General features: G+C 53.7%; 1 protein-coding gene across 2 annotated transcripts in view; it reads left to right on the forward strand.

Moving 5' to 3' along the window:
* SH3BP4 (SH3 domain binding protein 4) overlaps positions 1-25,514 on the forward strand; it is a 95,757-nt gene that overhangs the window by 22,856 nt on the left and 47,387 nt on the right. The window contains exon 2 of one of the 2 annotated variants that reach the window (XM_065917010.1): positions 17,158-17,232. The exons of the other annotated variant lie outside the window; for it this stretch is intronic. The gene's annotated coding sequence lies outside the window, so the exon portion shown is untranslated. The remainder of the gene's footprint in view (positions 1-17,157; positions 17,233-25,514) is intronic. 2 annotated transcript variants of the gene reach the window in all.

Below are 25,514 nucleotides of genomic sequence, written 5' to 3' on the forward strand. Positions count from 1 at the left end.
TGTCACGGTCCAGGGGAGCCTCAGGAGACAGGGCTGAATGTCGTGTGATACTGGCAGGGATCCTGGGGTGGAGAAAGGACGTGAGAAAGAAACTCAGGGAATCTCAGGGCTTCCTTCCCTGGTGCTTCAGCAGTAAAGAGTCTGCCTGCAATGCAGGAGACAAGGGTTCAATCCCTGGGTCTGGAAGATCCCCTGGAGAAGAAAATGACAACCCACTCCACTGTTCTTGCCTGGGAAACCCCATGGACAGAGGAGCCTGGCGGGCTACAGTCTCCGGTGTAGTAAAGAGTTAGACGTGACTGAACCACTAAACAACAAAAAGGGTATCTGAATATAGAGTGGACTTTAGTTCATGTAACATGCCGTCATCATTCGTTGACAAATGGGCCATCCTAATGGGAGATTTTAATAATAGGGAAGGCAGGTATTGGTTGGCATATGGGAATACCTTGTGTTTTCTTGACAACTTTTCTATACATCCAGATCCACCTTAAAAGGAAGTTTGTTTTAGAAAAGAGACAGCACGGTGGTGGGGAGGGCCGGTGGGCGGAGGGGTGCCAGGGCGTGGCTCACAGACCCTTGGCTCTGGTTGGTATCTGCCGTAGGCGGTGACCACGGCTGGAGTCCAGAGGGTGCCCTGCCGTGCGGGCCGGTGTTTCCGGGCGCCCCTTGCCAGGGAGGAATCCAGGCCTCCTCACTTTCTGCCAGGCGTGGTGCCCACCCCCTCCAGGTCAGGCGCTGGCCTGTCTCTTCCAGTCAGCAGGTTCTTTGTTCTCTCCTGGACTAGACTTTTAACAGTGAACTGCTCTCCCGGTCAGCGAGGAAGCCAGCTTCCAAACACAAAGCGCAGGTCAGCTCTGCCAGGTGAACTTGAACTTGAGACAGGCAGCAGAGCAGCGGGAACAGTGGGCCTGTGTATAAACTGCCCTCCAATCCCGAGTCTGGAGCACTAAGCTGGTGGGGAGGGGTGGTCGGGGTGGCCGAGGGCCCCGCTAATCCTGTTAGTGGCTCAGGGGGTGATGCGTGGAAGAGGGGATGAGTTGGTGAGGTTGTCTCTCCTCCGAAGATGGCTGATTGCAGCATGCACGGCTGCATCGAGGCGTCTGCTCCTTCAGGCATTTTCTGCTGATGCCCTGAGTCAGGGCTCAGGGTGCCGGTGCTGTGACGCGCCCAGCACCAGGGAAGTCTGAGCACACACACATGCACACACAGGCATGGAGGCTCGGGCCCCTGCACTTGAGCTTGTAATCTTCTTAGGCCAGAAGGCTTTCTTAGGGGACCCGGCTCCGGGCCAGCGTGGGGACAAATGTCTGTCTCCAGCTGGACCTGCCGTCCTCTGGCCGGTCTTCTGTGCCCAGGGGTTGCCCGGGACGGGGGCAGTTCTGAGCAGCCCCTGCTGATGGGAGGGGGTTACTGATGTGGGGACCGCACCTTGAGTGGCAGGGGGCCTCGGTCTGGGCTGACATTCAGCTGGAAAGAGACAAGGGGGCGTCAGGTGGGAGGAGCAGAGATGGCAGCCGTCCTGGGTGGCCTTTGTGTGCACGCGTTGGTTCCTCATCGCAGGGTAAATCCTGGAGCACTTACATAGCGCCGACTGCAGACCCCGAGCTCTTCTAAACGCTTCGCACATACACTCCCCACAACAGTTTGTAGTTTGGGTGCCCTTTTTTAGAGATGAAGGCAGGTCTGCTCCTGGCTCAAGGTCCTGCCAGTGGGAGGGCATGAGAGTGGTGCTCCAGGGCCCCAGGCAGCCCACCCAGCCTGGCACCTCCTCGGGTGGGACAGCTGGAGATTCCCAGCCAGTGTGTTTACACAGACAGGCATCACCCTGGCGCTTAGGGTCCCTGCGCTGGGCGAGCTCCGGGTGCTGGGATCTCCTGGTGTCTCCCTTCTCTTGATGACCTCTAGACCCAGAGACTCCCGCGATGGACATAGAGCGGGGATGGCTGCTTCGGTGACCACCCCCACACCCAGGGACCACTTCCCTGCTGTCGGGGTTTTCCAGAAGGTTCTCTCTTCGCCGCTCTTCCTGCCCAAGTGCGCAGATCTGAGACTCAGCATGTTTGAGTTAACACCACTGCATTCCCCAGTTGCCCCAGGAAGAAACCTCTCCGGATTCCGTACGTGCTCAAGGTGTGTTTGAGCAAACACGTTTTCTGGTCCTTTTTAGCTCTTCCATGCACGCAGGCTGTGCAGCTCCTGGGCTTTTTTCCTACAGCCAGCCTGATCTTCAGGTCCTGGACATCCCCCGTGTCTCTCCTGGCCATGGGACCGGAGCCCCAGGAGCAGGGCAGCCGCCTTGCCGTGGCCCCGGGGCCTTTGTTCCTGCACCCCTTTGGGTGATGTTCGTGGTTTGCACATGGTCTTGCCTTCCGTCACTCCCTCTGGAAGCGCTTTGTCACTCATTCAACAAGTATTTGAGAGCCTGCCGCATCTGGGGGTGTGGAGGAGGCAAAGGACAGAGTCCCGGGCACAGTCCACTTTCCATCTGTGGGCTGCAGGGACCAGATACCCTTTCCCTGGGCCCCAGGCCGAGCTGGCGTGCAGTGGGCCGTGCGCTCACCGACCAGGGCCGCCCCGTGCGCTGAACTCTGGCTGGGCCCTGCTCTGCTGCCAGCCACAGTCTCGCCCATCAGCTCGCGTAGAAGGTTTCTTTTGTTCGGTGCTATTGGCATGATTGAATCCATCGCTGCTGCCAAACAGGATGTGGTCTGGGTGACTCCCAGCTTCCAGCAATCGAAGGTTCTTGTTTTCCACTGCCTGGAGAGGGACAAACTCCATAACCACAGGGCACTTTGGGGGCCCTGGGGGAAGCCCTGGGTTAATGAAGAGCCCAGCATGGCGGCGTCTGGACCAGCATCTTTAGTTGCATGGGAGGGAGGGGGAGAGGTGGGGTGATTTCTCACAGTCATAACCCAGCCCAGGAGGAGATGGCTTCCAGGTGAGGCTGGAGGCCTTTGAGTTTGGTTTGGGAGGAGGGTTTCTAGGTGGGGCCCTACTCCCAGGTCACAGCTGGGCTGTTTCTCTGCAGCGCGCGGAGAGACGAGGGAGGGAGCCGCCTTTTCCCTAGGCCTGCAGGGCCTGTCCTTATGACTCCATTGGGTTATCAGGCGCCCAGGCCTTGCGGTGCCTAAATCTTGAATGCATGTGTGCATGCGCGGTTGTGTCAACTCTCTGCCACCCCGTGGACTGTAGCCCTCCAGGCTCCTGTGTCCATGGGATTCTCCAGGTAAGAATACTGGAGTGGGTGGCCATGCCCTCCTCCAGGGGATCTTCCCCACCCAGGGATTGAACCCTGCGTCGCCTGCATTAGCAGGCGTGTCCCTTGCCATTAATGCCACCTGGGAAGCCTGGAGATACAAATATACACTTAAATATTTGGGACAAAGAAAAGATGGCGGAAACAGTGACAACTCATAGAGACTGGTGTAGCTTCTCCCTTTCCGTGGTTTTCCCCATTATTCTTGCTGGATTGTAGGAGTTCTTTGAATTTTCTGGAAAATAAGTTTTTCTTGGCTGTGAGCATTGCAAATATTGCCTCCTAGTTTACGTGCCCACACGTGCTTTAAAAATCCAATGAAGCACGTTCCGAATCCGTCCTGGGGGATAATTTACAGAACTGTTTTCCAGGCGTTCCCAGTTCTGGCCAGTGTGTCCTTGGTCTTGGCCAAGGCATCGTGCCTGGTCCAGCTTATTGTAATTATCCGTCACTGCCTTCTCTCACTTTCTGTTCCCCTTCATGGATCACCCCCCCTGGTCTGGGAGTGCTTTCCTGCATAAATCGTTTTGGTCTCTTAGTCATTTGGGGGAAAATGTGTGAGTCAGCCCTGGACCTCGGGCCTGGGGCACACCCCCTCCTGGCCGAGCAGCTTTAAATCTGCGTTTCTTTGTGGCCCCTGGAGGTGCGAGCTTTACTAAAGGAATGTGGGTCTAGGGAGCCTGGACCCAGCCTGTTTAGAAGGAATGCATTCCTGGAGGAAGTTAAAATTAGAAAAAGCAGCTACACTTCCTGCCATTCAGCCGCAGTTGGCTGCTGTTTGTTTGCACAAGGATTCTTCTGGTAACAATCTGGGGTCGGTTTCTGCTGGAATGTGACGGTGAAGTCACGGTTTGCAGGATGGAGGTAGTCCGTTTCCATGGCGATCTTTGTCGTTGAAGTCACTGCTTTGTTTGTGAATTCTCGGAGAATTGTGCCAGCGTGGAAAAATAGTCTTGAAACAGCTCCTTTTCATGGCTAGCAAGGAAGATTTTATTTATTTGTGAAAGCTCTTGAATGGGAAGTTGATACCATGGAGTACATCTGTTTGTCGGTGAACACTAGAAGGAGTACACCTGGGCCCTTGGCGGTGGGGCTTGGCTCCCCGTCTCCCCGCCCCCTCGCAGGGAGGCTGGGACTTCTTGGGAAGCCCCGTGTGACTGGGGGAGCCCCCCCTGACTGGTGTAGGCGGCGAGGGGGCATCCTCCCACCCCGCCCCCTCCTTTTTAGCAAATAAAAATACACCACACCCTGCTATGGTTGACTATTTGGGACATAGGGTAATAAAATTAATTGTTGCATATCTGAAATTCAGATTTAGCAGGGTGTCCTAACACCCAGATCACCTCTGGCTTTCCTCTGTGGTCCTCAGTCTTGGTCTCGTGGTGCCTGGGCCCCTGCTGGGTGAGGAAGGGACATTGCCTGCTTCTTGCTGGCTGGCAGGCTTGTGGCTTCTCCAGGTTTGTCCCCAGGGGCTCGGACACTTCCTCCTGCCGGCGCTGGGCTGGCTGCTCTCACCTTCTGGGGTCAGGCTTGCAGTCAGGCAGTCGTGGTGCGTGCTGCCCCCGTTCCATGGACTCAGGAGGTCTGAGTTGCTCACACACATTAGGGTCCTCCCGCCTCATCACACCATGCCCAGAAGCTGGAGGGCACGGGGGAGCTGGTGCGTCATCTTCCCCGGAGAACAGACGTGCTCATCAGAGGCTCACGTTCACCGAACCAGGGCCATCACCAGCTCTGCACTGGCCTGCCCAGGAGTGCCATCCCTTAAGCAGGGGGTGGGCGGCGAGCATGTCGCCCAGACCTGGAGTCACAGGTCTCTTGGTGGGAGTCATGGGCCGGCACTGGACCTCGAAGGAAGAGGGGAGATGTGTGTGTAGGAGTTTTCTGGTGGGTAGCTCCCCTGGCCAGAGTGAAGGGAGTTGGTGTGGGTGCTAAGAGGCTGGTGGGATGGGGCCAAGCTGGGGAGAACCCTGAGCTGGGGCAGGGATGCCTCGCCTCAGGTGGGCTGGTGCCAGGAGGGAGAAGGGCACTTTGTGTTCACGGGCAGGGGAGGTGAAGGTGAGGGAGCTAGAGGATGGATTCGGTGGAGATGCAGCTGGGACCATCTGGGACCAGCTGATCAAGAGGGCCAGCAGATCACAGGTATGTTCAGGCAACAGGTCCCACTGGTGGAGCATCTTACTGTGTGCTCTGTGAAGCAGACGCAGGGGCTGGATGCTACGCTGAGCGAAACAGGTGTCTTCCTGCCCTGGGGGCCATGCAGATATGCTCATGAGAGATACAGGGCTGATTCCTCAGGGGGATACTATAGCTGTTCCCTGAGTACTTGCTGTGTTCCAGGTGGACAGGGTGAGGTCTTTGCCTTCCAGGAGAGAAGAAAGGAAGTAAATAGATGATATAGTGTTGGGAGTGATCACTGAAGCCAGGTATCGGGATGGGCAGAGAAGCTGTGCTGTTTTGAGAGGGTGTGTAGTAGGCTCAGGGGCTTCCCAGGTGGTGCTAGTGATAAAGAACCCACCTGCCAGTTTAGGAGACACAAGAGATGTGGGTTTGATCCCTGGGTCGGGAAGATCCCCTGGAGGAGAGCGTGACAACCCAGTCTAGTATTCTTCGCCTGGGAAATCTCATGGACAGAATTGCCTGGCAGACTATAACCCATAGAGTCACACGGAGTCGAGTACAACTGAATCGACTTAGCACACACTCCCGTAGTAGGCTGACTGTCCCTTCCCACCTCCCCCGGGGATCATCACATGGTAATTGCCAGAACCTATGAATGGTACTTCATAGGGTAAAAAGGACTTGGCGGGTGTGATAGCTAAAGGATCTTGAGATGACCCTGCCTCTCTGGAGGGGCCCTGAGTGTCCTGTCATGGGGGAGATGTGCCTGCAGAGCAGAAGGTGATGGAGACAGAGATGGAGTGAGTGGGCTCTGCCGTGGGAGGGAGGGGCCGTAAGCCAGGAATCCAGGATGCCAGAAGGCGGAAAAGGCAGGGCGACGGATTCTCCCAGTAGAGCCTCCAAAACGTACCAGGCCCAGCAATACGTGACGTTCGCCCAGTGAAACTGGTTTCACATTTGTGCTCTCCAGATGGTTAGAATAAATTGGTTTCAAGGCGCCAGGTTTGTGGCCGTTTGCGACAGTTCCTAGGGCTGTCACATGCTTTCCCAGGAAAAGGAACGCGGAAGCCCGGAGATTGAGGAGGTGATGTTTGAGCCAAGCCCAGGTGTAAATAAAAAACTCCCTGGTGGCTCAGATGGTAAAGAATCTGCTTGCAATGCAGGAGACCTGAGTTCAATCCCTGAATCGGGAGACCCCCTGGAGAAGGGAATGGCAGCCCACTCCAATATTCTTGCCTGGAGAATCCCATGGACAGAGGAGCCTGGTGGGTTCTGTCCATGGGGTCACAAAGAGTCGGACATGACTGAGTGCCTAACACCTTCGCTTTGGCTTATTTCAGGTATAAGGGGTGGGAAACATACATCACGACGCGTTCAGAATGTGAGGGTGGGCTTTCCTGCTGCCCTTTGGGCTGGGACCATGGGGCCTGCCCTGGGATCCAGTTCCAGCTTCAAGTCAGGAATTCCTGGGAACTGTGAGCCCTGATGGCCCTCAGCCTGGACATGAGCTGCAGTGAATTTATACATTTTTAATATAAAAATGTCAACTGCTTTTCTCCAGATTTAGCTGTGTATACGTGTATCTTATTAATGGAACAAAATATTTCCTTGGCTTTCTAAATTGGGAGTTTCTAGCAATACAAAATAGCACGCTGGCTTTGCCCAGAACTGGCCAGCAATAATGCACCCATGTCACTCAGCTGGGCTTGTGTCTTGGCCAAAAAAGGTCCAGTGGCCGAGTGCCTGCTTGACATTTGCCATCTGTTCTTGTTTGAGGTCTCCAAGTGCAGAGCCCAAGGGGAGGACTTGGGGATTGATATTTTGGAGAGAGGTGGTCCCCAGAAGCGGGAGTGGGGACATAGGAGGGCGACGTGAGGAAGTGAGGGAGGCAAGTACAAGGTACATCACTGAGCTCATGGTCACTATGACTGCTGGGGACCCTCCCGAGGAACCTTAGAATGGTCCTTCTGGGTGATGGGGCAGCCACAGGAGTGTGTGTGCCCTGAAGGCTGAGCAAGGGCTGGGGGCCTGGGGCGCTCTGATGGGGTCACACCCACCCATTTGGAGGGTGTGGTCTTTTTCCTTTTTTGGCTGTGCTGGGCCTTTTTCTGCTTGTGGGCTTTCTCCAGATGCAGCACATGGCTGTCTCACTGAGCGGCTTCTCGTTGCAAAGCACGGGCTCTCGCTGCTGGCTTCAGGAGTGGCAGCACGCAAGCTTCAGTGGTTGCAGCTGTCCAGCTGAGTTGCCTCGTGATACGTGGACTCTTCCCAGACCAGGAATCGAACTCATATCCCTTGCATTGGCAGGTGGATTCTTAACCACTGGACCACCAGGGAAGTCCTGGAGGGTATCTTGACAGGACAGTGAGGAGTGACTCATTGTATACAAATCCAACACAACGTGGCCTCCGCGACATCCAGACTCAGTTCCCTGCGGGTCCTGAGAAAGGCAGCTATTTCAACCCCCTCCAACGAGAGCTGAGACCGTCTCCAAAGTGTGTCTTCGTGACTGTCCCGGGTCAGCGAAGCCGGCGGTGTTCGGGCAAGGCTTGGAGAAAGTTCAAATGTGTGTGTGAGGAGAGACGGGAGCACAGAGGTACGAAGCACCTCGCCTGCAGAGGGACTTTTGACCCCTGTGTGTAGCATCGTCTCTTGATACCTGTTTGGAGCCCGGTCAGCCCAGTTGGTCCCTTGCCCGCCTCCCAGGAGCCCCTCCTGCATCCAGGAGTTTTCTCTCCATCTAGTTCTGGACTCACACCAGCAGCTTTGTGCCTTGGCGTCTTCCATTTTCAGCCTTGTCTTTTTTTTTTTAATTTATTTTATTTTATTTTTGGCTGTGCTGGGTCTTCGTGCTGCACGGGCTTTTCTCTAGCTGCAGAGAGCAGGGGCTACTCTCTGGTTGAGGGATACGAGCTTCTCGATGCAGTGGCTTCTCCTGTCGCTGAGCACGTGCTCTCGGGCTCGAGGGCTTAGTAGTTGTGGCTCCTGGGCTTAGAGGCTTGGGCATCTTCCCGGACCAGGTATTGAACCCGAGTCTTCTGCATTGGCAGGCGGATTCCTTACCACTGAGCCACCAGGGAAGCCCCCAGCCTTGTCTTGCATCTAGGTCCCTGCTGTCTCTTATTTCCCATCTACAGTTCAGGACCCACTGGTTTTATTATCTTACCTTGCAGGGAACAGAGCCCAAGTGCAGATTTGGGAGATGGAGGAGAGATCTGTTGACACTTAACCTCCTGTCCCTCAGAGCCAAAAGAGCACCAGCCAGGAGGGCTTGAGCTGTGTTCACAGTTGTGTTAACCTTTCACGCCTGATTGGTGGTTGCTGATGACAAAGGTCTTACTGTGTAGAACAGTCGCTGGGTGGAGAGGCTCATCAGAGAGGTCCACGTGACCCTGGTGGGGAGTGAGGGATGGCCAACGGAACCCACCTTTCTTGCCCCGTAATAGCCACCTGGGCCGATGTGTTCTGATGTGATCTGACTCCACACACCTATTCCAGCCTGTACTTAGAGCTGGGGGTCCAAGAGGGAAGTGACCCCGTGGAGCTGTGCCCTTGGCCCAGCCTTGCTGGTGGGCGGCGGGTAGTGGTCACCCAGCCCTGTATCCACCAGCACGAGTGTCTCCCCAAATGCACACCTCTCCAGCACACAGCCATCTATTGAAATAGCTTCAAGTTGGCATTTTCTTTATCTATGTGTATTGAAGATTGCATTTTTTTTTTAAGTCTTGTTAGAAGAGTAGGCTGTTCCAGGGGTTGGGAACTGCCTTCCATTTCTGGATAACGTTATACTTATCTCAAAGGAGAGATTTAGAAACCGGGGATTTATTTTGGGGTAAATGAATAAAAACACACTGTCCTCTTATAACCTGGTTTGGGTCTTGGGCTTCAGAAAATGTTCATTGCAGTGAGTCTGTTTCTGAACCATTTCTGCATATCTGTGAGGGTAGGGCATGTTATCTAAAAGTGGGAGTGGGCTGGGGTACATAGCAGATTAACAAATGGCAAAGCAGTCCATGTTCTCTTACAGAAGGGATTCTGCCCTTTTCCCGCGGCTTTGGCTAGGTTTTTGGAACTGAATGGTACCCCAGTCCAACAGCAAGGCAGGCGGAGGCCCCCCCAGCCCACTCTGCAGAGCTGAGAGGGGAAGGGGGCTCTCGGAAGGTGAGCAGGGCATGGAGGGGATTTGGGGTCAGGGGGAAAAGGTCTGCTGTTAGCATTGGGGAGGACTCAGGCTGCATCTCCCCCTCTTTCACTGTTGCTAAGGTGAGAGGTTGCCAGGGTGAAGATGTTACCTCCAGGAAGAAGAATCTGCGAGGTCAGAGGGTGGGTGGTCCTCGCCTTGACAGGTCTTCCCCCCCAACCCCATTCAGGGAGGGGTGACCCTCAGGAGGGCAGCTCTGGGGAAGGAGGCGGCTGCTGGGGTCCTGGCAGAAAAGGGACCGTGCTGGACCCCACGTGTGCCAGCCCTGCCAGCACGCACTCGGGGCCGGGCAGCTCCCCACCCCGCCTGGTGGGCGCTATGGAGCAAGGGTGCATGTCCCGGGTCTCAGATTCAGTGACCGAAGCCAGGATTTAAGGCTCTGTTCAAATAGGGTCTGCGCTTGCATGCGCTGACTTGTCCCAGTATTTCTGCCTCCTCTGTGTTTGTCGAGAGGCTCCCAGGCCTGGCACAGAAGCCCCCCTTCCTGCAGCTCATAAACACCAGGCAGGATGTTGTACTTCCTACTTTAGGAGACTTGAGATGGGGGAGGTTATAATTTCTGTCTTGGAAGAAGGAAAGAAGGAACGCAGGGTAGCACTGGAACCCAGGCTGGCATTTGATGCCCTCAGGTGGAGACATCCGGTCTGCCTGCAGCCTGCTTTGCCTGCCTCTGTTTTCTTTGCACTTGACCGTTGTTCTGTTCATCAGGGTCCTGGGGGCAGCCTTGGACCGGTGGGTTATGATCTCAGCTTCCCGTCTCTTGACCTCGGTCAGTCATTGAAACCGCGTTGAACCTCACTTACCTAGTCTGCTAAGAAGGACACAGTGGTGCTGACCCCGCCCACCTCCAACCTCCAGGAGGCGGGGTGGAGAAGCACGTTGTTGTCAGTTACCCCGTGGGATCAGTGTGGTCCAGGGACCAGTGGCGCCAGCATCACCTGGGAGCAAGTTGGGAATGCACATTCCCAGGCCCAGCCCAGGCCTCAGGGTGGAGACTATGTTTTAGCAAACCCTCCAGGTGAGCCTGGTACGTGCCCTTGTTTGAGAACCACCACCTTATTCATATAGAAAAAATGTAATTCTCAGCCATTTATGCCATAAGCATAATTGTGAGATTTCTATTACACATTTGGCTAAATCTCTGGACTTTTATTCTTCAAAGAAGAGAAAGGCAGGGTCTCTGCCCTTAAGGTGGCCCATGTTTTTTGTTGTCCAGTCACTCAGTCGTGTCCGACTCTTTGTGACCCCGTGGACTGCAGCACACCAGGCTTCCCTGTCCTTCCAGAGGCTTCCCTATGTCCCAGCGCTTGCTCAAACTCACGTCCATCGAGTCGATGAGGCCATCCAACCATCTCATCTCCTGTCGTCCCCTTCTCCCACCCTCAGTCTTTCCCAGCATCAGGGTCTTTCCCAGTGAGTCAGTTCTTCACATCATGTGGCGGAAGTATTGGAGCTTCAACTTCAGCATCAGTCCTTCCAGTGAATATTCAGGGTTGATTTCCTTCAGGATTGACTGGTTTGATCTCCTTGCAGTCCACAGACTAACAAAAACAATGGGAAGAGTCTACTGTACGTGATAGGGAGAAAAAAGAGATGATAAAGTAGAAAAAGCAAAAAGTAAAGAGTAATCTCCGACATGACGTGGAGAGACCTGTTTTACACTTGAGGAAGCCCAGAGTCAAGTTAGGTAAGCGGGCAGAGGTTATCAGGCCCATGAAGGGCAGAGCTGGAATGTGAGTCCTCGGATCTGACAGGGTCATCTCAGAAACCTCTCTCCCCATCCAGGTGGCATCTCACACACCCAGCCCCTGGCTGGAGCCGCCTCCCCACTTATTCAGAGGAGGAGGCTACGGTCAGGATGGAAAACCTCAGACTTCCTGGAAGCTCCTTCATCAGCTTTGCAGTGGGGATTGTCATGTTGGATTTAAACCTCCAGCCCTGCTGGAAGCCCAGATCTGTGACCCCAGTCAGATTGTAAAGGTCCTAAGTAATTAGTCAGTGAGTGGAAAAAGTTAGTCAAAGCCTGGAAGAATTAGAATTTTTTTTTAAATGGAAAAAAAGCCAGTTTCCATGGATCTTCCCGTCTTCCTACACTGGGTGAAGGTCTTTCTCTGAGCGTGTGTTTGATGACTGTATCTGGCATGCATGGAGCACAGCCTAGTACATCCTCACGGTTCCCCACTTGTTTATTTTTTTACATTTATTATGTTTATTTATTTTTGGCTGCACTGGATCTTTGTTGCTGCACATGGGGTTTCTCTAGTTGCGGGAAGCAGGGGCTACTCTAATTGCAGCATGCGGGCATCTCATCGTGATGACTTCTTGTTGCAAGCAGACTCTAGGCCACAGGCTTCAGTAGTTGCAGCACATGGGCTTAGATGATCTGCTGCCCGTGGACCCTTCCCGGACCAGGAATCGAACCTCTGTCCCCTGCACTGGCAGGCAGATTCTTACCCGCTGTGCCCCCAGGGAAGTCCCGATGTCCCGTTTAGAGTCAAAGGATGACACAAAGGCTGGCAAAGCAGCCTGAGTCAAGAGTTCTGGAGTTTTTGGTTTTTTGTTTTTCTTAAATGTTTAATGTGGTCTAGTTTGCCAGCCTGTTTTAAGCGATTCCCCACCATCAGGTCTTTACAAACTATTCCACTTGACTGGTCCTGGAAGCTGCTCATCTCCCATGATGATTATTGGAATAATTAAATCCATTAAAATGTCTGTAACAAGGCCCATCAGCTCCATCCAGTGGGAGCAGAAGCCTGGAGGAGGAGGAGAGGGCAGCCTTGTGGCCACAGGTGTGGGCGTCCACGTATCTGAGAGCGAGTGGGCACGGGTCACCCAGACACACGGGAGCCTCCACCCTCGTCCCCGCCCTGCCGGGGAGGAAGGATGCGCAGAACGCCGGCCACGCGCAAGGAGCCAAACCGCCAACTTGCGACCGTGCCGGGCACCAGGTGGGAATGCACAGGTGTGTAGGGTGAAGCCGCCGCGGGCATCTGGCCAACCTGTGTCTCAGTACCCCGCCTTCTGTGCTTCACAGTCGATCTAGGCTTCATCCACGGGAGAGCAAAGGCTGTTCCTTGCCCCACGTGCTATAAAATTTGAAATAGCATGAGATTTTAGGAGAGGTAGGTGAAGCGGTTCTGTATTCTGTGTAAGAAAGGTTTCCCCAGAGACCAGGTGTCCTTTCACTTGACTGCCTCCCCCACCACACACCTAGGTACTGTTGTTTCACTGGTGTTTCTTTTGTTAGCGTTAAATACCACGGTCCATCTGCAGAAGCACGATTATTCTCAGTTTTGTAAATTGGGTGCCTTGTCCTTTCTTCCATAAACCATGAAAACCAAGGGTGATGTCCACCGCCAGGCCTGGGACCCCGAGGCTCACGTGCCTTGAGCATCTCTGGCAGAGGGACCAGGTGCTAACCTGCGCCCCAGGGGGGCCAGAGCCCTCCCCGCTCAGGTTGGAGCGGGCTCCAGGAAACAGTTTCGGGTTGATAAAGCTTACCTCTGCGCCTTTCTTGCTTCCTTTTCAAGCCACACCTCCCATTGTTGCCCTCCCCTTCCTCTTGCCGTCTCAGATGCTGCCTGCCGCCCGGCCAGCCCTGACCAGGGCATTGGATGGGTGCTGCCCACGTCTGTGGCTTGCGCCTGCCCCTGGCTGCCCCTCTGCCCTGCAGCCTGCACAGGGCTGGTGTAGCCCAGAGATGAGCGCACCTTCACTGCAGAAGGCCAGGCAGCGTTTCAGCTTTGCGGCCCCGCAGGCAGGTGTCCGTGGCAGCTACCTTTGTGGGCCATCGACACACAGAACCACAGGCAAAACCGCAAAAGGCAGGGTGCCTGTGTTCAGTAAAACTGTGCGTCTGCACACTGCAATCTGAATTTCATAGTTTTAAAACATTTCATATAATTTTTATGTATTATTCTGTGCTTTCCCTGTTGAAAAATGCTCTTCATCCACGGGCAGAGACAGGTGTTGGGCCGAATTTGACTCTGTTTTGTCCTTCAGTGCTTCGACTTTGGGTTTGGTGTTTTCAGGTGTGGTGGGCACAACAGTGGGTGAGACCGAATCCTGCCCCAGAGAGATCCCAGTCTAGATATTGGCAGGTGCCCGATGTAAAGGACCCTCTGACCAGTGGATCCACACGTGTCCACCGTGATGGTTAGAAACCCAGGCAATAGGCCAGTTTCCCCAGAGCCACCCTGGAAATGCTTCTCCTGTGCTGGATGACTGTGTGGATGCTGGGGTTGCAGGAGCAAATCATGCGGGTTTGGGTGTTCAGTGACATCGGAGGACCATGTAGGTCCTGCCCTGAGAGGCTTGGCACTGCAGGGTGGCCAGCTCTCGTGGGGTTAACACGAGCCAAGCTGTAGGTCTAGCACAGGCGAGGTTTCAGAGTGTTTCTGAACCTGTCACTTTCAGCTCTTGAGACAGATGGCCTCGTGAGGATTTCTTCTCCCGGTTTGTTGGATGTTGTATGAGTTTGCTTGGGTGCATAACAAAGAAATCAGGGCATCGGGCATCTTCTAGACTCCAGGGTTTGGGGCTAACTTGATCCACACACACCAAGCCCTGTGTTTTCTTTGGGGGCTGTGGTGACTGATGGGCCCCTGGCTTCTGGCGGTTCCCTCCTTGGCTGAAGGACCACACCCCTCTCCTCTCAGGTCAGTGGGTCCTTGTGCAGAAACCTGGGGCTCACAGAGAGGTAGAGCCTGCAGCTGGGGAAGTGGGAAGGGGCTGATCCTGCTCACCTAATCCCCCTACCCTGGACCTCACAGGCACGCTTGTTCACAGCCAGAGTCGTGAACGCGGAGTGGGCAGAGGGCTCCAGGTGTGCACCTGTCCTGCCACAGGTCTCTGTAGGGACCTACCAGGGATCCCTGTGAGGGAGCAGAGCTTCAGGAGCCTGCTGGACTGAGCAAGAGAAAAGCCCGGTAGTTTCCTAGGCTCTTGCCTGAAATGCTGAGTGACCCAGCACCTAAAGGTTCGTGGACTGAGGATGCTGTAAGTGGACTGGGGAGGGAACGCAGTCCTCCCCTCTTCATAAAATCCTCCGCTTCTCATAAAAGACTTGGTGGCCGTCTGCTCTGGTTGTGTGGAGCACACAGCTATTTTGCGTCTGGGAGATGGACTTTAGGGAGAGCCGTGATGTGGATGTGGGAAGTAGAGGCCGTTGACCACTGGAGATGCTCTTTTTGGGAGACTCTGTGGCCTTGCCAACCCCCGACCCCTTCTCGCCCTTCCTGAAGGGCCTGCAGGTGGACCCGTGCAGAGGTCAGAGGCTCAGCAGTGCGGGCACCTGGACAGGAGGGAGCGTAGAAAGTCCTGTCGCCCCAGGCTCGATGCCAGGGAGGGGATGGTTTATACAGCACAAGAGACAGCCAAGTTCTCAGACTGGTGCATGCATGCATGCTAAGTCGCTTCAGTCATGTCCAACTCTTTGCGACCCCAGGGCCTGTAGCCAGCCAGGCTCCTCTGTCCGTGGGATTCTCCAGGCAAGAATACTGGAGTGGGTTGCCATTTCTCTCCTCCAGGGGATCTTCCCGACCCAGGGATCAAACCCGCGTCTCCTGCATCTCGAGCATTGGTTCTTGGCACTAGAACCATTGGTGGTGGCACCACTAGTGCCACCTGGGAAGCCCCTCAGGCTGGTTCAGTGACTTTAAAAAAAAAAAAGAACAAAAGAGATGTATGCTATTCACACCATAGAGCAAATGGGAAAGATTAGAGAAGTCTGAACAAGCATTGAAAGTGAAAGTCACTCAGTCGTGTCCGACTCTTTGCGACCCCATGGGCTATACAGTCCATGGAACTCTCCAGGCCAGAATACTGGAGTGGGTAGCCTTTCCCTTCTCCATGGGATCTTCCCAACCCAGGGATTGAACCCAGGTCTCCCACATTGCAGGCAGAGTCTTTACCAGCTGAGCCACAAGGGAACCAGAATACTGGAGTGGGTAGCCTATCCCTTCTCCAGTGGATCTTCCCGACCCAGGAATCGAACCAGGGTCTCCTGTATTGCAGGCGGATTCTTTACTAAGTGAACTATCAGGGAACAAGCGTTAAAATACCCAAAACCCACTTCTGAGGGGCCACCCCTGCACTGTTTCACTCCCCCCAGGCCTTTATAGTACCCCCTCCCCCTTTAAAGTGACGAGGTTCTCTAGAACCGTCTAGACAGTCTTTGGGGTCCCGTGAGCACCTCAATGACACCCCAAGGTCTGCAGATGCACCCAGAATCCAGGTGATGGATGGACAGAGTCCTCTGCATCCTGAGCCCTGAATGTCCTACCCCATCTGCATTTTCTCGTCTTCTCAGGGTCTGAATCTTTTGTCATGTTCAGATACATTTCCTCAGGTTGTTGCTGCCTTTTTGTAGCATTCGTTGATTTCACTGGGGTCTTTCCTTTTGCCTTTGGGTTTCCTACATTCCTTGTGCGCTTAGGTCTGTCTCTACCACAAGAGTTAAGTGTAGAAGTGCTGGGTTTTCTCTTTCCTTCTGGTGGATTTCCTTCCACGCCTCCCAGCCTGTCCTCTCCCCTTTCTGTGCATCTGGGATTCATTTCGCTGTGGAAGCCCTGGAGGAAATGGTGCTGTGAAGACCAGCCAGCAGCCCCAGCATCTCAGGATAATTCTTGCCCCCCTGTGTTGCTCCTTGTAATTAATTGCATGTGGACTGATAACGTGGCTGAAGGTCTGTTCCAGGAGAGGACGGTGATTTAGGGAAGGTGCCCAGGATGGGATTTCCTCCTCCTGTTTCACAGGCTGGCCAGGTGCAGGGCTCCTGTAAAGCCTGGAGCAGCTCTGTTACCCCAGTTCAGAAGGCCAGGGTGTCATGCCGCGGTGGTACCTTCGATGCCACCGTCTCATCACCATCCTTGTTTAAGGAATCTGTTACAGACGTGGGCTCCTTGGTTACTGTTAGTCACCACCTCCTAAGTGACCAGCAAGTGGGGAGGAAACCCCACTGCTGGCAAGTCATTGAGGAATACATCTCTTGGGTTTAGCTGATAAGATTATTCTGTTGAACCTGCACTACCCGTCTCTGCAGCAGAAGTAATAGCAGGTGAGGGAAGACAATACAGCCTTGAGAAGAAACAAGCCAAAAATGCCCTCGTGGTGACTGGGCTCCCGGAAGCCAACCCAGGCACGGGTTACCGGGGTGCACCCTTGGGGTCAGACCCCTTGGAAGGGACATGAGGCTGGGGGTGCAGAGGGAAGTCCTTGGAGACCCCACAGACGCTCCAACCCTGGACAGACGTTTCTCACTTGTCCGGGTTGGAAGGGAGGTGGGGGGCATCCTTTTATGGCAGAGTGGTTGCCCCAGTGGGGCCGTGACCTGGTGGAGGAGGCCTCTTTCCGGGAGGGGGTTCTAGAAAGCCTGCCACGCACCTAGCAGCCAGAATGGAAAGGGTTCCGGGGCCCGATTCCAGCATCCACTGGCACCCTCATCATCCCGGGTAAGCGAAGTGGCGAACGTAACGGGATCCAGATGTGGAAGAGCCTTGGAGGAAAGAGGTGGAGATGCGTTCCTCAGCTGCACAAGACTCTGGCTCTCAGGCTCGGTTCCCCTTTTGTCTTGCAGCATCTCCCTTCTCTGGACAGAAGGCCGAGTCCTGGGGCTGGTGCTCTGATGTCAGAGAGCTGGGGCCGGTGGCAGGTAAGCGATGCGGGCCGGGTGCCTGAATGCGCCCCCCACCGTGGCCTGCCCCGCGGAGGGGTGGTGTCACCCCCGGAGGGGGCATGCCGCGAGTCCCCGCCAAGCTGCTCAGGAGGGAGAAGTCGCCTCCCCAAGACCCTGCAGCACCGTCCATCCCCCCACATAGACCTGTCTTCACCTCCCCCTCATCAGCACTCCACGTGTCTGCAGGTGGTCAGAGGTCACCAGCGTGCCTGGCACAGGCAAGTTCCCGGAACAGCTCCGGGTTTCTGTTTACCTCGGTGACTTCCCTCTGTGTCCACCGATGACATGTTCTCGCTCTGCCCAGAAACCAGCCAGGCAGCTTGTCCGCCTCCCTGACAGAGAGGGGACGGAGCCCAGGTTGGCTGGCCTGTGTGTTTGCACAAAGGAGCTTTATTCTTAAAGCTGGAGAGGTTCTGAGCTTCCGGACAATGGCCACCAGTGATGAGATGCGATGCCTTTGGCTCTGTGTGGCCCCGGAACAGGTGTGTCCTGGGAAAGGAGTCTGAGGTTGGCAGAAAACGTGAGCTGGAAGCTTTAGCCACCGCTCAGGAGGAAGAAGTGAGTTGGCAGAAAGAAGGGAGAGTGAATGATGGCCGGGCAGAATGTTCTCAGATATTTTCTCTGATGTTCTTGATCTTTATCCCCGTGGCCTGCGATAATAGTAGGAAAGATCCGTCTATTGTAAAATCAGCTGGGTCAGATTATCTACGTAACAGGGTGCAGACTTCATGTTTAAAAACAGAGGAGACTTTCCTCTCGGGGTGAAAAGGGTCAGATATAAAGAAATGGGGTCATTTGCAAACACAGGATGAAGAGGGGGGTTGAGATGGAACAGCCCAGACCCTGCTTCCTTGTAGAGTCAAATGTTAGTTGCTCAGTCGTGTCCAACACTTTGTGACCCCATGGACTGTAGCCCACCAGACTCCTCTGTCCTTGGGGTGCTCCAGGCAAGAAGACAGGAGTGGGTTGCCATTCCCTTCTCCAGGGGATCTTCCCGACCCAGAGACTGAACCCAGAACTCCTGCATGCAGGCAGATTCTTTACCATCTGAGCCACCAGGGAAGCCAGGAAATTCTTGCAGGGTCCAGTTGAATAATAAAAGCTGTTCCGGATAAAGTGTCTGAATCAGTTCAGGTTATCCTTAAATCCTGTGTGTCTTCTGTTCACCTGGGGGCAGCTGATTGGATTTTGTTTCAGCTTCACCAACCCCCGCCCCCCACCTTTTATATCACATTTCTTTGTTTTCCAGTATCAGCCTGTGCTGTAGGAGGAAAGAATGTTGGAGGACGTTTGCAGGTTATGACCCTGGGGCTTTTAATAGTGAGTGAGGAATTCAGGAGTGTTCTGGTCCCCACTGAGGTCTTAGAGACTTAAAATACCTCTGCCCAGGAAGCGGCTGTCAGCAAGCCTTTGCCCTGGAGGTTGCGATCTGTTTGGGTTTGCAGTGAAACCCAGTGAAAGGCATCCACATTCCTCGCATTCTTTTGGACTGGCATTGGCCGGAAAGCTGGGGCTTCTGAACTCAGACAGCAAGCATGTGGCTTGGTTCTTCTCTGGAGATAACCCTGGTAGATACCAGGGATGGTGTGGCTGGGTTCCCTGCCCTCTGGCCCACCCCACCCAGGTTACCTCCTCTGGGTTTGAATTGAGGGCACAGCTTGGCCGGGGTTGACCCCTCTTGAGGAAAGCAGGAGGTCAATGGGGATCTCTACCTAGGACCCCTCTTCAGCTCCAACAGTTCCCTGCGTGTCATTTATGTGGTTTGCTTTTTCTGGGACTGAGCCAGGGTACCCAGAGCAGCAGGACCTCTGGGAAGAGGAAGCAGGGTGGGTGGGTCTTGCCCCCAGGGTCTGCATCCTGTCATTAAGGGCTCACAGAGGTGGACTCACACCTCTCCTGGCCATGGAGATGGCAGACAGCCGTGGGGGCTTTAAGGAGTGGATGTGTGTCTTCCAGCATTTAAAGAGACCACCCACTGACTGGCCAGAATGGGATCCTCACAAATTTGGCCAATTTTCGTGGCTTTTTTCCCCCCCACAGAAACAAATGCAGTGTTTTCTCTTTGCTTCTTAATGTTCAAGATCTGATTTGTCCTAAATTCATTGTGAGGAGGAGCATCAAGGGGTTTTGTGAAAGTGTTAGTCACTCAGTCGTGTCTGACTCTTAGCGACCCCATGGACTGTAGCCCACCAGGCTCCTCTGTCCACGGAATTCCCCAGGCAAGAATACCGGAGTGGGTAGCCGTCCCCTTCTCCAGGGGATGTTCCCGACCCAGGGATCCAACCCAGGTTTCCCGCATTGCCGGCAGATTCTTGACTGAGACACCAGGGATGCCCTCAAGAGGTTTTACCTGTGCCTAATTTTATGATTTTTGTGATTTTGTGATTCCACCCATGTGGAACTACATACACATTGGTCTTCTCAGGTGGCGCTAGTGGTAAAGAACCTGCCTGCCAATGCAGGAGACTTAAGAGACACTGGTTCGATCCTTAGGTCGAAGATCCCCTGGAGAAGGGCATGGCAACCCACTGTAGTATTCTCACCTGGAGAAGCCCATGGACAGAAGAGCCCGATGGGCTACAGTCCACGGGGTCACACAGAGTTGGGCAGGACGGAAGTGACCTAGCGCTTCAGTCTCTACTCACGTGGCGTCAGGTTCTTTGCCTGTTACTGATCCCCTGTTATCGCCACCAGGAATCATTTATTAAAGGGCCAGTGGATGCTGCTATTCAAGGTGATGGAGCAGGTGAGGGAGCAGGAATGATGCCTGATTCCACTTCCCTTCACTTTAAGACTCGTGTGAGGGACCAGCGTGACCGGCAAATAGCAGAACTTGGTCCTCGGGGAGTGTGCCAACCAAGGAGGGGCTCGGTGGGGAGACCAGGGTCAAGGACAGTTCCCACGATCCTGCCAATGGCCGTGGAGGCGGGAGCTCCAGCCTCGCTCACCCGCCGTCTGCATGTTAGGTCTCCTGCCGCCCAGTAACACGTCCTGTCCATTTTACAGACGAGAAGTCAGGCTCAGAGAGTGCCTCATTCAAGTTCAGATTCAGAGAGTTATTAATAAGCTTGTGTGTCCCAAGTCATCCTTCCCTTACTGGGAGGACACATGAGCTACAGGAGCAGTATCCCCGAGTCCCCCTCTAGCCAGTAGAAATCAATTGTGAATCAAACAGGTTAAAGTTTTTCTCTTAAAACCGTGAATTTAGTTAAAAATCAAGGTTACAGTTAGGGAGTGAGTTGGGTGGTCTCAAAGACCGGTGCTGTCCAACTGCATGGACCCGTCCACCCTCCCTGTAGGGAGCGCTGTGGCCAAGGTCTGGTCCATGTGGACACTCAGACAGATTCTTGCCCTTCAGGGGTTGCTTTTCAGACCGGGTATCCCCCGATTTTCTGATTGTGTGAGCTTGGGTTTTTGGATGTGAAATTTGCATAGCATTCAGCTAACCATTTAAAAGTATACAGTTCAGTTGGCATTTAGTGCACAGAGTCGTGTGACCGGCGCCTGTCTCTGATCTCAGAACCTTTCCATCACCCCAGAAGGAGACCACCCCCCCAGGGTGTACTCCTATTGCCCCCTGCCCTCCTACCCTGGCAACCAGTACGGGGTTTACTCTTGAGGTTTGAATTGGACGCCAGCCTGTCGGTACTGATCCCAGTTTTCCGAGGTCCTCAGGACCAGCGCAGCCAAGGCCGGCATCCTTAACTGCAGACACCCAGGCCTGCAGGGCGCCCCCTGGAGGTGAGGCCTGCCATCACAGGGGGTCAGCAGCTGGACCACTGCGGGGACCTGGCCACACATCCCTTGAATGTGAAGCGGTGCTCAGCCTCTTTCAGAAGCTCTACATGAGTGAGCCTCAGGCACGTCAGGGCTGCCTCATTAAATTTATTTTTAATATTTTTTTAAATTTAATAAAATTAAATTTTATACTAAATAAAAATTAAAAACCTCATATTGACCGTGAAGTCAGGTGCCACCAGAGTGAAGTCTGGGGAATGCAGGCGCGTGAGAAACGTGAGTGGTTGGGCAGAGGTACTAAACTGAAAACAGCTTCTGTGGTCTCACAGGCCTTGTGTTTTAGTTTCATCCCCAGCCTGCGTTTTCACTCCTCTTAAAGCAGGCGTGTCATGAGGACCACCGAGACATTTTTAACATACTTGAGGCCGTGGGGATAAAAGGTGAGTGGAAGAAAGATCCCGCAGTTGTTTATTTCCAGAGCCTTCCAGTCTCCTGCTGAACCCTGCATAGGCTACAAAGAACATCCCGATCTAATCAGAAAACCCCCGGGTCCCCATCCTGGGCTGGAGTTTTCCCCTTTTGTTCATCTGTTATTTGAAGTTGACTGGGCCAGCTGCAATTCAGGAAGGACAGAGTGATCATTCTTGGGTCAGAAAAATGTCTCTGCCAAAAACTTACAGCTTTAATCTTTTCCAGGCAGAGACAGATTTCAGTAATGAGCACAAGCACTTTGCATAAACTAATTTCCTCGAAACTCGGTTTCCTCACCTGTAAAGACAGAGCCCTGGACAGAAGGTTCTCAGATAAAAAGGAATCGAATAGGCCGTCCAGCTTGCTCAAGAGAAACAGTGGGAGGGCTGTTGGAAACATCCAGAGGTCAAGCCCCCAGATCAGAGGTTAAGACCTCAGATTGCAGAGGACCTGGGAACCAGGGTTGGAGAAATGAAAGCGCTTTTCAGGAATCGCGTGGCATGTTCCCCCGTCACCCAGCCTCTGCCGCTCAGCCAGCATGCACCTGACCCGGGAATGGCCACCAGTCACGGTTCAGCAGTCCGTGAGCAGGACCTGCCCTGGGGTGCTTTTGCCTTTCTCAGCTCCCTGCTCTTGGAAGTGGGTTGGGGCCCGCTGACCCTTTGGAGCAGGTCCTCAGCTGCTGGGTCCGGAGGCAGACGGTGGATTGGCTCACCTGCAGGTGAGGTCCATTGCTGGTCCATCGGAGGGAGGGGGCAGGGCCATGGGGTGTCCAGGCTGGAGGAGCGCCTGGACCAGACAGTGAAGCGCCCAGCAAAGTGAGGGGGTGGCGTGCTTTCACCCTCCCCTGGGCCTTTATGCAAATGCACCTCCCCTCCCTCCTTCCCTCTCTCCTTCCCATCCTCCTTGTTTCCTTCCCTCCCTTCCCCCCTCCCTCCTTCTGAGCTAGCTACCCCACCAGCTGGGTAAGCCGTTTTACCTCCCAGGGCCTTCCTTTGCTCGTGTCTGTATCGAGGGGCCCCTGAGCATCATCACGTGGATTCTCTGAATATGTCACTGATGTGACCATGGGGCCTCCCTGCCCCAGGCACTTCACACAGTTTCTCAAGCCCTTCACCCTGGCTCCTAGTGGACAGGACACCCACCCACACACCCCAGTCCCTGGGCAGACCTGGACTTTGGGTTCCATAAACGCAACTTGATTCTTTCCCGCTTCATCGTTGCCCACCATAAATCCTGTTTACATCTGCTGTTTTTCTGTGTGAACGTACAGCCTCATCTCTGCCTTTGGTCTTTGGTGACAGTAATAGTGAAGAGCATTGATTGATGCTGTAGGCGTGCTTGGGGTGTCACTGTGGTCTGAGCCTCAGCCCCTTGAACATCATCTTTATCAATAACAGGTGTGTCCCCATGGGACTTCTAGCAGCCTATTGAGAGGGTCCTTAAGGTTCCAACACGACAGACTGAGCTTAACAGATATAGCTGGTTTTCTAAAAAGAAAGCCCATAGCCCTTGTCAGATTCCTCAGATGAGTTTTGCCTGACTTGGAAGAGGCCTAAGGCCAGCTTGGAGATAAGGTGGCGGGAAGATAAGCCAGTGTTGGGTCAGACCACGGGTCTGAAGGTCTGCCTTGACCAAGAGCGCTCAGCACACACCCAGATGAAGCTCTCCTTCCCTTTTCGCGCTAAACCCCTTCAGTTGTGTCTGATTCTTTGTGACCCATGACCCTGTGGACTGTAGCCCACTGGGCTCCTCTGCCCATGGGATTCTCCAGGCAAGAACACTGGAATGGGTTGCCATGCCCTTCTCCGGGGGATCTTCCCCACCCAGGGGACGAACCTGCGTTTCTTCTGTCTCCTGCACTGGAAGGCAGGTTCTTTACCACTAGCGCCACCGGGAAGCCTCCTTCGTTCCTTTATCTGGTTCTTATGTCTGTTGCTTTTCATTCAAATACTGATGGTATTTGCTCTGTTGTAGAGTGGGGAGGACCTGGCTTATGAAAATCACCTTTAGATTCTAGCTGACCTGGGCTTGCTCTTCCCCACCCCTGAAGATCAGAGATGCTGTGCAGGTGTTTGATGGGAAGCCAGGGTCCCGAGCACCAGCAAGCCATCCATGGGTCGGTGACTGGAGAGAGGGGGCCCTCCTGAACTTGTCAGGCTGCACGGTGTTCAGGTTTGAGGGGCGTGGGAAGAGGAATTCAGGAATGGGCTTTCAGGGAAAGTGGACTTCTGATGCACGGTGTGTGTGTTGTGGGGCTGTTGTGGATTTGGCCGAGGAAGTTTCAGGGAGGAAACAGTATTGTGCAATGCTTGAAGAGCTCTTCTGTAGGTTCATTTTATGTTGAAATTTTGCGGAGTGCTTTACTGTTTGCAGAGCTCTTGAATTTGTTCTTGACCTTTTGACCTCGGAGAGGTGATGTCAGGCCAGGTCCTGTGGCTACCTCTTAGCAATGAGGGCGGTGGTGCTCCAGAAGCCCAACAGTGATTAATGGGAGCTCAGAGGAGCATCTGACCCCGACGCCAGTACACAGCTCTCCACAGCAACGAGAGCTGGGATTGGATGGTGGGAGGCCAGGCAGGGTTCTAGAACTGCCCATCGTGGGACGCATGGCAGAGTCCAGGTGGGGCCCAGATGGATGTCCCTTCTAGCTGGGATCTCTACATTTCCAAAGGATGTAGCGTAACTTAAGAACCAATCATCTGTGTATGTTGGCAGGTAGGTTGGCATGCGTCGCTAGGAAATAGTTTGCCCTCCCTGTTTTGCAGGAAAGAGAGCGGGGCCCGAGAGGATGATCGTATCCCAGGTCACCTCTGAGTCCTTGGGACGGCCACCAAGTGTGGGATCCTTGCTTCTTGCAGGAGAGGAATTAAGAGTGAGCCATGGTAAAGAAGAAAAGGTTTATCCAGAGATGCATACTCCATAGACAGAGAGTGGGCCATCTCAGAAGGTGAGGGCATCCAAGGTGTGGGGCTGTCGGTTATTTGTTGTTGTCGTTGAGTCGCTCAGTTGTGTCCGACTCTCTGCAACCCCCTGGACTGCAGCACTCACGGCTTCCCTGCCCTTCACCGTCTCCCAGAGCTTGCTCAGACTCATGTCCGTTGAGTTGATGATGTCCATCCATCATCCTCTGCCGTCCCCTTCTCCTCCTGCCTTCAGTCTTTCCCAGCATCAGGGTCTTTTCCAATGAGTTGACTCTTCACATCAGGTGACCCAAGTATTGGAGCTTCAGTTTCAGCATCAGTCCATCCAGTGAGTATTTAGGGTTGATTTCCTTTAGGATTGATGGCTTTGATCTCCTTGCTGTCCAAGGAACTCTCAAGGAGTGGTAATTTCGTAGTGTAATGAGTGGGAGGAGTATTCCAGCTGTTTTGGGGAAGGGGTGGGAATTTTCAGGAATTGAGCCACCCCACCTTTTATGATTAAATTTATTTATTTTTAATTGAAGGATAATTGCTCTACAATACTGTGATGGTTTCTGCCACACGTCAGTTTGAGTCGGCTATGGGTATGCATACACCCCCTCCCCCTAGAACCTCCCTCCCACCTCCCTCTCCCTCCCACGCCTCTAGGTTGTTCTGCAGCTCTGGCTTGGGTCCCTGAGCCACACAGCCAAGTTCTCTTGGCTATCTGTTTTGCATATCATAATGCATATGTTTCCATGTTACTGTCTCTATATATCCCACCCTCTCCTCTCTCCCCAGTCCCCTACATGTCCTCAACTCTGTTCTCTACGTCTGTGTCTCCACTGCTGCCCTTCAAATAGGCTCATCACTATTCCTCAACATAGTTCTGAAGTCCTAGCTATGGCAGTCAGAGGGAAGAAAAGAAATAAAAAGGATCCAGATTGGAAAAGAAGAAGTAAAACTCTCGTCTGTTTGCAGATGACTTGATATATACATAGAAAACCCTAAAGATACTATCAGAAAATTACTAGAGCTAATCAGTGAATTTGGCAAAGTTACAGGATACAAAATCAATACACAGAAATCACTTGCATTCCTATACACTAACAATGAAAATTCAGAAAGAGAAATTGAAGAATCAAT

This window comes from Muntiacus reevesi, chromosome 1, assembly GCF_963930625.1.
Source record: "Muntiacus reevesi chromosome 1, mMunRee1.1, whole genome shotgun sequence".
Taxonomy (NCBI): domain Eukaryota; kingdom Metazoa; phylum Chordata; class Mammalia; order Artiodactyla; family Cervidae; genus Muntiacus; species Muntiacus reevesi.